This window comes from Phalacrocorax aristotelis, chromosome 9 (assembly GCF_949628215.1).
Source record: "Phalacrocorax aristotelis chromosome 9, bGulAri2.1, whole genome shotgun sequence".
Classification (NCBI taxonomy): Eukaryota; Metazoa; Chordata; class Aves; order Suliformes; family Phalacrocoracidae; genus Phalacrocorax; species Phalacrocorax aristotelis.
The window spans coordinates 4,883,273-4,896,161 of NC_134284.1; the positions used below are offsets into that span (position 1 = coordinate 4,883,273).

The 12,889-nt window shown below is 38.1% G+C and overlaps 1 long non-coding RNA gene across 2 annotated transcripts in view; it reads left to right on the top strand.

Annotated features, from left to right (window-relative positions):
* The window catches only part of LOC142061797 (uncharacterized), a 55,550-nt gene extending 48,101 nt beyond the window's left edge, over window positions 1-7,449 (top strand). For both annotated transcript variants that reach the window (XR_012662254.1, XR_012662255.1), the window contains exon 5: window positions 7,364-7,449. This is a non-coding gene — a long non-coding RNA (uncharacterized LOC142061797). The remainder of the gene's footprint in view (window positions 1-7,363) is intronic.
* The last annotated feature ends 5,440 nt before the right edge of the window (window positions 7,450-12,889 follow it).

Consider the following 12,889-nt stretch of genomic DNA (forward strand, 5'->3'; position numbering starts at 1 on the left):
TTCCTACCACTCTGTATGCCACTCTCTTGTTACAGTGGGATGTTTGGAGGCGAATTTTCTAAAACAGTTCCTGGCCAGATAACCTTCACTCACGCCTAACTCTCCATATTAAAGCTGTGAGACCCCTAACTGAGGCTAGGCTTAGCCATCCTTGCACAAAACTATGGGAGGCTCCAAGAGGTCTCCTGTATGTCATTAAACCCACCTGTTCACTCAAAAGGCTCATTTTCTGAGTAGCGATACCAGGTCTAACTGTGCAGCTGGAAATGACTGGAGATGGAACTGTGCTGCAGCACCTTGCAAAAGTTGATAACGAGTAGTTCCGAGGAAGCCAGGTTGCAAGAAGTTCACACGACATCTCTTTCCAGGAGATACAGACACAGTGCATGCACCATTACAGGCCCATCGGTTTCTTGAAAGGAAATGCATATAGCTATAGTGCAGCACATACGCCTATGCAGGCTTTCACTAACAGAAAGTGGTTTTCATACGTATCACCAAAACGATGGTTTTAACATGATGTCTTAAGGTGTTTAACTGCAATGTAAGAACCGAATGCAGTTCAGCGGCTATTCTTTGTAGTTCAGAGTGGAAACCTAACTTAGATGCTCTGAAACAGCCCGTATTTCCAGACATGTCTGAAGTTGGATGAATGTGGCTACCTTTTTGAGTAGAAAAATGGGGAAAATCAATGAAGGCAAGGGGAGAAAAAAAAGTTTCATTTCAAAATTATTAATTGCACGCCATCCTTTGTGTATTGTAGAATTTTTCTTGCTCTGAAAATGAAGTTATTTTTATTTGGTAGTCACCCTGGACGTGACTGTTAGAAGAAGCAGGCATGCCAAACCCCTTTCCACAAAGAACCTGCAGCATAGACAACTTTGCATTAGACGTATTAAAGAATGAATATGCAAAGTGTAAGAATGTCTGCTGACAAGATACTGAACTGTCATAAAACTGATATCTACAGGAAGACGTTCCGCTAACAGTAGGGAGCAGTGAGAAGAGGTATTTTATTCCTGGCCCTGCCTGTGCAAAGATGAGTAGTATTCTCAGATTTATGAATGCACAAAAGAGAAAACAAAGAGAAAACAACCCTGCACTTTTAACCAAATCTGCTTCTTGCATTTTATCAGCAGCAGTAACTATTTGACAAATGGGTTTTAGTTAATCATTTTGTTAGTAAACAAAAAAACCCAAATACCATCCAACTAGATAAAGATAGATTGCTCTTTATGGAGTAGTTTCTGGTGCTAATAAAAGTAAAACTGTGTGATTTTACTTTACAGCACCCTCCCCCAGCTTCTTTACTCCATCGCTTTATTTCAGCCACTGAAGAAAGAGGATATGAACAGGAATATATGTGGAAAGAGACTGGTTCAGTAAAAAAGCTGTTTTCTTATGCAGTTCTCTTTTATTGTAGAACTACATTAAAAAACTAAAACGGAAAAAAAGAGGCAGTTTTGCAGCAGGTATTGTAAAAGCAAACATACCTTTACTTTCCCCATACTGTGCGAAAGCAAATTGAGCGTCTTTTGGTCAACCGTGAAATGCCATTTGTAAATGGAAGTAACTTGGGTTCATTAGGGTTTCTTTTCCCCTCTAATTCATTGCAAGTTTGCTTTTGTTGATGAAAATAGATTTGATCAGCTAATCAGAGTGCAGAGGTAGTGTTCACTCATTCAGCGATATTCGGCAGTTTTTATTCACTTTTATACTACATTGCATTTTCACTCTTGGAAACTCATTTACATAATCTCCGTATGGTCATTTCACAGTAACTGTATGTGACTCTGGATATGCCAGCTAATAATTACCCTAAGCTATCTGAGAATACCCAACTGCATAGTGACTATAAGGTTATTTCTTAATACTCAAACCCTAGACTGAAACCCCCTGACTGGTCCAACCCTACGAAATGTCAGGCTGTTTACCAACAACAAAGACTCTGCCTCTGCTACTCAGCCCCTGCAGCTGAAGCAGAAAACGCCACTGTTTACGTAAAGAAGAAGGGGAGTTAAAAACCCTCTCCTTCCCTACGCTTGGACCCGTGGCTGTTGGAGTGAATAGTAGGTTTTGTCATTGATTTCAATAGGAATTGAATCTGACTCTCTTTCCCATCCTTTTTATGCCCTGTCCTGTTGCTCTTCAGGAAAATACTTTATTTACACAATAGTTATCATAAAACTACAATTTCTGCTGTATTTCCTTATCTACTGGCTTAGTTTAGGCTTCCCATCATCTGTTATGCAGAGCCACGATGTATATGTCTGTATATCTGAACACGCAGGTCTACTAGAAAAATAAGAGAAGAAGTAAGAATTTTCCCTTGGAACTTTTGTAGGCCAAAATCTGCAGGTATTTTTACAGAGCACCCCAGCTTCCCTGAGCTTTGGCCACTACTTCCCAGCATTACTGTGACACAATATGGTTTATCATGAGACTGCTTCCTTTTTGTCAGAGTTGAGTTTGGATTAAATGACTATGGAAAGGGGCAAAGGCAAATTATGAAAGGCAGGACTTTCCTTCCTCCGTAGCAACTGAATTAAAAAAATGCCACTGACTTTAATCACCAGTTACAGGGTATTGAATTGTACAGGGTTTTAGAATTTGGCAGAAGAGATGAAATATTTCTGAATGGGGATAAAGGAAAACACAGAAAAGCCTATATAAAAATGCGGGGGGGGGGGGGGGGGAAGCTGTTTTCTTTGGTATTTTACAGAATATGCAGAAATAACATTTGGATAATGATTAAATAATACTGAGAAAGTCTACTGTGCAAACAAGGAATTTCTCAGGGTTGTGTATGTGTGTGCTATTTAATTGTTTTGGATTTTTGGTTGAGATTTCTTTTCAAAAAGAATGATGTGATCTAAAAAGAGAGGACAAGCTTGGTTCAGTTATAGCTTTCATATAATTACTACAAACTAATGCAAATTAGACTGTAGGTCTGCTCAATGTACATTTCTGTGCTTGCCAAATTATGTTTGGCAGTGTGGTCAAGCAATAACAGATGCACACTGTGCCTAGTTTTCTCGGGCTGTTCAATAATTAGGAGGGCCATGTATTATAATAAACCACATCCCCTTGGCTGAGATTTGGATGCAAATTGCACACTAATTCACTTCCAAGTTTTTTGGAAGCATACCAAAAGACATGAAAATTAGGGAAATATACTATTTACTTCGGGAAATGTGTTTAAAACTAAATAAGGCTCATTTGTAAGCAGTGTTCATCTATTCCATCCCTGTAAGAAAAATTAACAATAAGTTCCCTTCCCTTTACACTATTTAGTTCAGCTCTAGCACAGAGCAGCTAATGTGACACCTCTGCAATGTTCATGGCATCTCTATTATTCTTGTACTGAGAGAGTACAATATAAAAGACAGTTACTCTGCTTTGTATTTCTCTAAGGTATTGCTGAGGTTGAGTGGATGATATCAGTTCAGTGAGAGACTTGAATCACACTGCAGTCCAAATTCTTTGCAATCAGTTGGGTTGTAATGGCATGCTGTTTATAGCAGCAAATTTGTCTTTTGAAAAGGCTGAAGATTCTTTACCCTTAGCTATTATACAAAGGCTGAATGGACAGATTTAACGAAAAAAAAAAATACTTAAGGAAGGAAATTCTAGGAAATCCAGCAAGGTAATGTAGTTACATGTGCAGATTTAACTACACCTGTCTCCAAATCCTGGAGAAACAGAAAATGAAAATAACTGAACTTATTGTTACACGTATTAACAGGTAGTTAGGTTGTCCTGAAAATCATTTAACAGTGAGCTGCCTTGCAGTAACAGTTAACACTCTTAAACAGAGAAATAGAACGCAACCTAAAAGTGGTGTAATAAGAGATACATCTCTTGTGTTTATTGCCTACTAACTGTATTGTGATTGCACCGAAGAGACAGGCTCACGGAGTACGACTCCTCTGTACACGCTCTAGACAAACACAGAAAAAAAGGCAGTGAAAACGGCAGAAGTCAGGAGGCGCTCCTGCAGTATTATTTTAAGTTTTGTATTTTAAGAAGAGATATCACAGAACATAATTTTGTGAATCTTTCCAAGTATTTTAAATTTTACAGTGATGTTCAAACAGTTCTTTGCAAGAAGACAACGAGGCAAAATCTTGCTTACCAAAACTATAAAACCCCCTTTCAATATATTCTACTCTGCCAGCACAATTTTAGTGACTACACAGTGTAGTTTTGACATGGCGAATTAGTTGTGAACTAATTCACATGGGCACCAGCAGAAATCTCGACAGTAAAGCAAGTCGGTAGATTACTGAAGAAGTCCTAACTATTAAAAATTTGATAATACAGAAATACAGACATAATGACAGTAGGCAGGTGTCCTAGGATTGAGACTCTTTTTAGGAGGATAAATCCATGCTGTGACATGCAGCTGTGACTATACTGCTATGTATGTCAGGTTTACAGAGTAGGTATTTTTTAGGTGTTTCTTAGGTGTTTATTCTATTTGGTGGTTGTTGGTATTGCGACTATATCATCATAGACTAACAGAACAGCAACAAATTTCTTGCTTCCAGCATGATGAACACAGAGTTAACTACATAAAGGCAGTTTTGGCAAAAGCACTGTTCTCTCTGTATGTTGAAATTGGAAACAGGCTAAAGACTAAATGTGGAAAAGCAGCTGAAATTGTAAACTCATTTGAATAATTTAAATAAAGGGAAAGAGCTTTAGGTGACTTTTGCAAAAATAACTGGTTCAACAACCTAGTAGCAGATAAGCCTCAACACAGGTAAGACCTCTCTAAAACACATTAGTGGAAACAGTCTAAGGTATTTATACATAATGATGTCTCCCAAATTAGTTGTAACCTCTCAGGAAAAAAAGATCTAGGCATTACTGGAGACAGCTCAATGAAGAGACTTGTTCAGTGGTGATTAAAAAAGCAAATAAGATGTTAAATTGTGTTAAGGAGGGAATAGAGAATAGAAAAGAGAAGATTACAATTCCATTATATAAATCGATGGCACATTGATTACTGTATTCAGTTAGACATCTTATTTTAAAAAGACACAAATGAGAAGGTGAAATGAAGTACAATGAAAATGACAAAGGTGTTACTTTCAGACTCACTAAATTATGTCAGCCTCTCCAGAAGCATAAGGGACTAAGTGGAAAATGTTAATCCCAATTTGATAGAGCCATTCCCAGAAATCTAGCCCTTTTTCTAACATTTATCAGATGCAAACCAACCCGGTTTTTAACATTTATGAGAGACTGCTTCAGCATGCTGCCAGTGTCAGATTCAGGAAAATACAATGATGGTATAGAGACGTTTTTGGACGTTGTGTGTGTACTCATCATAGATGCGAAGTGTGTGTTAATCCAAATCAACACGTGAGAAATAAAGTAATTTCCATTTTTAATGAAGAATCTCCGAAATTAGTCTTTCCACTTAAACCTCTGGGTATCCCTAGCTTGTCGCATTTTCTTGCAAAGAGGGGTTAGGGGGGAACCTGACATTTTTGGGGCTTGTGGGTGGCGGTGTGGGGAGCCACTAGTGTTTTCATGAGGATTTTGCTACTCTTTTTATAGAAACAAATTCGTTGAGGACAGTTAGAATTTATTAATAATTATTATATTGTTGTGAAGTGATGAGGGTTGTTATATCTTGCCTGAACTGTTCAAGACAGCAGGATATATATGTAGTAGCTTCCCCAGTCTTGGAGAAGACCTCTGAAAACGTCAAGTTTGTGCATATCTATGTCTGGTGAAACAATATGTGTGCATGTTAAACATTGAAAATAGTCCAAGAGCTGCCATTAATTTGAATTGATCTGAAATCATTATCTGGAACTGCCAGGAAATTGAAAGAAGAGTTATTTCCACAACTCTTGTCTGAGATACTCCGTATCTTTTGAGGAATGTACAAGAATGTCATCATCATCACTGCTGCTAACTTCAGTAGAACATTAATCATTAAATATGAAAGAAAGCACTGACGATAGGGTGCCTCATCACTTGGAAGAGACTTTGGTAGTACACCCATACCCGGTTATGCTCCTTCTCTGTATGTGGTGAATGCAATACATGAAGTCTCCCTGGAGTGTTATCAAGTAAAATAGTCTTCTAATAACATTAGGTAGACTATATGTTGAGTTGTGCAAACCTATATAATGATAAATGTCTAACAAAACTTTGGATATGGGGCAGACCAAACACATTGCCAATTGCCTTGGTCTTGAAAATTATGTTCCTTCAGCAGTTGCCAGATTTTGTGAGTTTTTTCAGTCTATTGTACTAGAGGTGATGATAAGGTTACACGGGCCCGTATTCAGTATCTATTAGATGGCTGCCTGCATTTAAAGCTCAATGATCTATGCAGATTCCTTCTAGTCAGTACTCCTACATTCCTTATCAGAATTCTCCTAGAATAACATCACCTCTACTGTGGTGTCAGGTGAAAGCCAAGATAACTAAATTAATTTCTCTACATTTGATTCATTGTATGACATGTTGACACCATTAAAATTATCATTATGACTTATTGTTTTCTTTATCAGAGTCTCCCTCAATAGCTCTGGCAAGTTAGACAGAACTGAAACCAAGCAATAATTTTTAATTGTCTATAGGAAATATTTTCAAAATTCATAGCATCCAAAATTTTCAAACAAGGATGGGAACATTTATTTTCAAGCATTTTCAGTTGAGAATAACCAGTTTTCCCATTAGTTCACTGAAAATTTTGGATTATAAAGTGTTTCACTGAAAAATTTGAGATTTTTAAAAATTATTACTATTAGCATGCATATGTATATTCCTGTTTACTTCCCTGTTCATTTAATTTGCAAATTTGCAAATTAATTTGCAAAGCTCAAATTTGCAAAGGTAGGTAGTTGAGTTAGGTGCCTAAATACCCCCGTACGTGTGACAATAACTCTCAGTCAGATGAAGGTTTAAAACCTGTTTTCTGCTGCAGAATAATATATGGGAATAACATCTGTAGACTATTCTGTTTTCATCACTCATTTTTTTTATTCTTTTTTAAAGGACTTCGGGAGACTCAGCGTCTCTATTTGCTGAGACGGTGGCTAGTATGCTTTGTTCAAACCTGGGAACGCTCTAGGAATGGTATAAAGACTAAGGATAAATTGTTCTCTTGCACGACTTGATGTCAGCTGCGTGATCTGTTTCAGCTCAGAAGAAAATATCAGTTCTACACCATAACTCGGGAAAACCCTTCAGTCCAGTGATGATTATTGTCATCTTCATATTACAAAGCTCATACCAGTAGCCTTTTTTGCTCGGATAGGAAATATAATTTCTGTATTTACTAGTGCATTACATATTACTGTTTCTTACCATGTTACTCGGACTCCCCCATTTGCAGGTGTCCTGCAGTTCCCTGGAAGAACCAAAATCCAACCTCTGAGACTGTCACCTGATAGTTGTGGAACCAGCTGAAGAAGTTTTTCATTTATACCAGTTCTTCCTGAATAATACAGACTGCGGGGCAAGATCATAGCCGAGTGGGAAGGAAATTTAAATATCAATTACTCACTGGAGGAATGGTGTGACATCTGTGAAGAAACAAAAACAATTACTGGGACACACAGCCTGATTCTTTCTCATTGTTTCACAGAGTAAAAAGACCAGCAAAGGTATATGCACCATTGAAAGTCTAACAGATAAAAGCTTGTATTTGATGTGAGTGGAATGGTCTTGCACTGCTCTTTGTACACTGCCATTTTATCACTGGCATTTTCAAGACGTGATGCCTCATTTTTTACCTTTTTAATCGCTCCATACCAAGAGTACTGTTCTACAAGGAAGTGTGAGAGACTGCTCCAGGCTGTCCTACAGCTCAGCAGCCACAACATTTGTCTGGAAGAAACACTTTCAAATCACCATTATGCAGAAGAGGTGACAGATCCGCCATACCCTTGGCTAACGTAGCAAGTAATCTACCTAGAATGGGAGGAAAGAAGACGGTCCTTCACTCCTACCTAGTGTTACTTCACATTTCCTCTGTGAAAAAGACTATTTCCAGGAGCAGTTCTAGCGTAATGAATCTTATTGTCCTAGGTTGTGTCCCTGCAACCTAGGCATGTAAATATCGCCCACTCAGAGACTTACAAGAAATCTCTCTTTTCAGTACTTCCTGTGCGCTATTTTAGGTAACTTCTAGTCTATGGATGTTTTTATGGATCCCATTGCCAGCTTTCTCTCCCCACAGAGTTCATGTAGGGAAACAAAGCACCTGGATTCCAGTAAGCGGCAGGTTTGGTGCTGCAACAACAAGTCAATGTTTTGATGCCCAGAAGAGTTTTGCAGTAAAGTTTTATATCCCTGAGATTTTGACAACCTTTGCGATTTTAAAGAATTGGGATAAAACTATCTCAGAAGTGGTTACAAAAGCTGGGGACACTTTTTTCAACTGAGCTGTCATTTTGGCATGGTACCAAGTCCATGGCAGACTCACTGAAAAAATATTGCATCATAAAATAGACTGTGTTACAGTATCTTAGCATGAAATATACCTAAGAACATGAGGTCAACCTGTGCCTTTTCTCTCATAAAGATTAAAAAAATCCCAAACAACCAAAAACCCCAACCTAGCAGAGGGTTAATTTAAAACTAAGAAGAATCTACTTCAGGCAGTAACGTTTTTTAAACCTTCCTTTATAATTTTTGCTTATCAAGGAGTGCCCTTCTGGTATATCAACTGAGCCAAGACTGAGTTCTCAAATACTATGATGGCTTCTGTTAATTAGATAGTTTATCTGTGATGAGTTGTTGACACTGAGATGATTTGTGTTAAATAATTTTAAAATATTCTGTGGGGCACTAACTTAGATGCATTGTTTGTTCATATTCCAGGCCCCGGCTTCAATCTTTTTTACAGCCCTCGACAGAAATGAAGTTGATGCTTCAGCAAACTTCTTTAAGTCAGAACAAGTAACACTGCAAAGATATTTTTGAGTAAATGGAAATCTCTGTAATAATTTTGTCTTTTTATACTCTGGGCTTTAGTTTAATGCCATAAAATTTGAAGAACATTCTTGGTAATATTATTTAAATACGTTAAGTTTTGCTAGTTTAGCATTTCTTAAATATTTATTTTGTGATGATTTCCCACTCATAAGTCCATCTCCAGTCCCCCCCCAGTTCAGGGCAATATGCAGGGAAGACTGGCAGAATGTGACACTTCTTTCTACCAGGGTGCTATATTTTGATATATGCTCTATCTTTTGGTAGCCTTTACTTTCACAGGAAAGGTGGATAGGCTGAGTTTTAATTGTGAAATACACTATTTGTTATAAAAATCCATGCATTGTACTTCAGTGATGCTTACTAAGTGTTACACTGTTTGAAAGGAAAAAGATTTTAAGGCTCCGTGTGGATGAACCAAGGGTAAACACAAGTAGGAAGTACTCTGGCACCATAATAACAGGAGCACATCATTATTTGTTCTTCTGCTCCATAAATGAGTTTTCCCCTCCTATCTTGCTTCTCTGTTCTTACACCTTTCCACCTTCCCATTTCTCTCTATTCTTTTCTTTCTTATTCCCCCTTTCAACAAAAATTATACCCTCCTTTCTGACTGTTTTTATCCACTTACCTCTTGTTTGCCTCCATCTCCCTCGAGTCTTTAAGCCCCAAACGCTCCCTTTTCCTTCTCAACGCCCCATCCCTCCTGAGTGGGAGTGCTGCCCATGCCGCTATAACACCTCAGACTCTGTTGTGATCTCCATTCTGCATTTGCACATGGATACAGTCCCCTAATTGAGAGACTTTTTTTTTTTTTTATTAAAAGCATTAGACATTTATATGTAGGAATAACACTTGCAGAGATATTCTCTAGGTTAAAAGTTAAAAGGGATGTCAATCATCGTACTTCAGAACATAAACAGATTGCCAGCGTGGGTTGAAAAGGAATTTTCCCCACATAAAATCATAGAAGTTTGCAATAGGAAAGAACTAATAGGTCAGCTAATCCATCTACCTGCCAGTTCAAGCTTCTTCCCCACCATGTATTTTGCTGCTCCTTTACCCTCGCAAAAAATCTCATGTGATTGGACTGTTAATGCTTCCACACAGAGATTATTCAGTCGTTTAGTGCAACCAGTTTGCTCTCCAGGTTTTTTCGGGTAGTCAGTCTAAACTTTCTTTTATTACTTTCATCCCACTAGTTTTAATGGCATTCCTATCTATCACATGAAATAACATTTCTCTCCTGCCTTATTTTTAACACCTTTCCAGTAAATATAAATTGTTGTCACGGCCTGTTTGATGACTCTTACCTAACCTATTAGTTGCCTTTAGCTAAACAAACAATTCTTTTCATAAAATTATACTTCTGTAACTATAACGCACATGAGAAGAATCACCTACCCCACAACTGCAGGCAAACTAGAGCTTCTGAATATATATACAAATACATATAAATAGATTTGTCAACAAGAGTATCCATATATGTGGCACACTTACACCCATGCAAAACGAATGTGCAGCTGTTATATTTCCTTGTAAGAAAGCTTTTTCTGCTAGGCAAACATTTCTGTAGTACCCTCTTCTGCCCTGAATTTCTTTGATTGGGAAGAAAGATCACTTTCCAAACCAGGTCTCTGTGGTAAAAATTTTGTTTGGGGATTCAGTACTATGACGAATTTTCAATAAAATAAAAAAATACAGAGAAAAGCTTCAAAGCTTGACAGGGAGGTTAAACAGGTAAGAGCGCTGTATGTCTCTTCCTGGGCCACTTGCAAATAATCCCACCAGAATGCTCCAGCAGGTTTTAGATTTCTCATATCCTAGCCTGTAAACAAGGGGAAGATAATAAATGCCCAGGTAACCCTGAAGCAGGCAGAGGAATACTTTGCCTGGGTCTTAAAGGGACACACACTCTTGCAGGCGTGACAGGGGACGCGGCGAGAAAGCACTGCATGGCTGTCCAAAGGAATCACACGAGGCTTCTGTTATCTGTGGGATCAATAACACGCCAAAGTGAATAGGAAGGTGTAACTCTTCTTGTACTCTCTGATATTGTTATAGTACCTAGAAGTCAGAAAACCAGCAGAGAAAATGTCAACCCTCGCCACAAACAGCTTTCAACTACTATCTCCAGTTTCTGTTCTCCAAGACAAACGTAACTCTCCACTCTTCTAAAACTCATATAATCATTTTTTGTAAAGCTATGTTTTTTGCAAGTGTATGGTTTTACTATGGAGATATTTTGAAAGTCTTGTGGTCAAATTCTACGCAGCTGTTATCAGAAGAAAGCAGCTAGTGACCTCCACTGCGGTCCCTAGCCCTCAAGATACTTTCAAACTTCATTGACCTAAGGAGAACAGCAGCCTGGGCTGTTCACAGAGCACGAGCAGATTGTAGTGGTCCTCCTGTACAGGTATGCTGAGAAGTACAATATATAACTTTCTACTATAGGTCAATTTTTACTACAATTCTAGTAAGCAAGTAGGTAATATACTTAAAATGCCGGTGAGGAAATGGTTACTATAAAGTAACCTATCTAGAAACATTTCTGTAACTCTGTTTTTATATTTCTTTACATCCTTTGTAGATTAGTGTAAACACAATTAATTAATCATGAAAAGCAACTCCTACAGAGTAGAAGCAGGATTTTAGCTTCCAAAGCAACTTGCCTGCCAGACCTGAAAAATCTTATTCATTGTCAAGCAGTGTCACTCTTCTTAGCCAGCCTTTGATACCATGAGGTGCAGCAACCAAGAATTGCAGCAGTCTGCCTGTTTTTTGACATGGATACAGGATTGAAATATACTGGGCTATTTGCACCATCTGGTACATGCATTTCAGTTGAATGAAAGCAGATGAACTCCTGGGCACTTTGGTGATGAAACACCAGGAGAAAAGGAAACAAAACCCAAGAGACAAAAAAGTGTTAGTGAGGAAAAGCAAGCTGAACTGATTTCATTTCTGGACTATGGAAGGCCATCTTCTAGGTTTCCTCACACTTGACATGGGACTACATGTTTGACTCCTTGCATGTTTGGAATAGGAATGTGTTAGATTAAGCAGAATGTTCTAATGATCCTTTTTAGTTTCAAAATCTAGGGATCTATAAATATGTATATATCAATGTTGCTGTGACTATGATTTGCAGCTGTCAATCAGTTTGCCTTTATGGCTGTAAATTTTCATTTCACTAGATTTTTTTTGTGTAGTCTTCTGAAAAGAATAAAAGTCTACTTCACATCTCCACATTTTAGACAGAAGAGTAATGCATGATTAACAGTATGCTGAGAGGTGTCACATTCACATTAACACTGATGTGTGAACCAGTGGTCAAATGGCAGATTACATGTCTGTCACAACACATCAGGGCAGTGTTCCAGTCTGCCAGCTTTACCCTGCCCAGCTTCTTCAAACAAAGAGTTCTTCTGAAAATCGTAGCACAAAAAGAATGTTGAGCCTTTGGGGGAAAAAGAAGTCTGTCTCACGGTCAAGCGTTTTCAACTCTTAGTAACATCAAATGGCAGAAGGGGTTACTCACAGCCACGTAACCTTGCAGGTTCATGGATGGCTACAACGCAAATGTCACATATGTGGCCTTATCAAAGATTTTCTACATGATAACTATATTACTGAAAAAGTACCACGGCTGGCATATTTCAGTTTGGAGAAAGGATGCCAATTCTATCAAGGCTAGAAAAACTCTGACCCAGTTCCAAGAGAAAACGCAAATTTTTGGAATATCATTTGAAACAAGAAGTTCCAGTTCATTGGAAATGTCATGAAAAGTGTCCTTCTCCTTTTGTCTTAAGGACAGAATTTTATTTTTAAAGTGGATAATTAACTAGCTGCTTGATTTTTTATATAGCAAATAGTCACACCTGGAACTGAAGTGACTTTTAGTGGGTAATGATGTCTGAAGCCA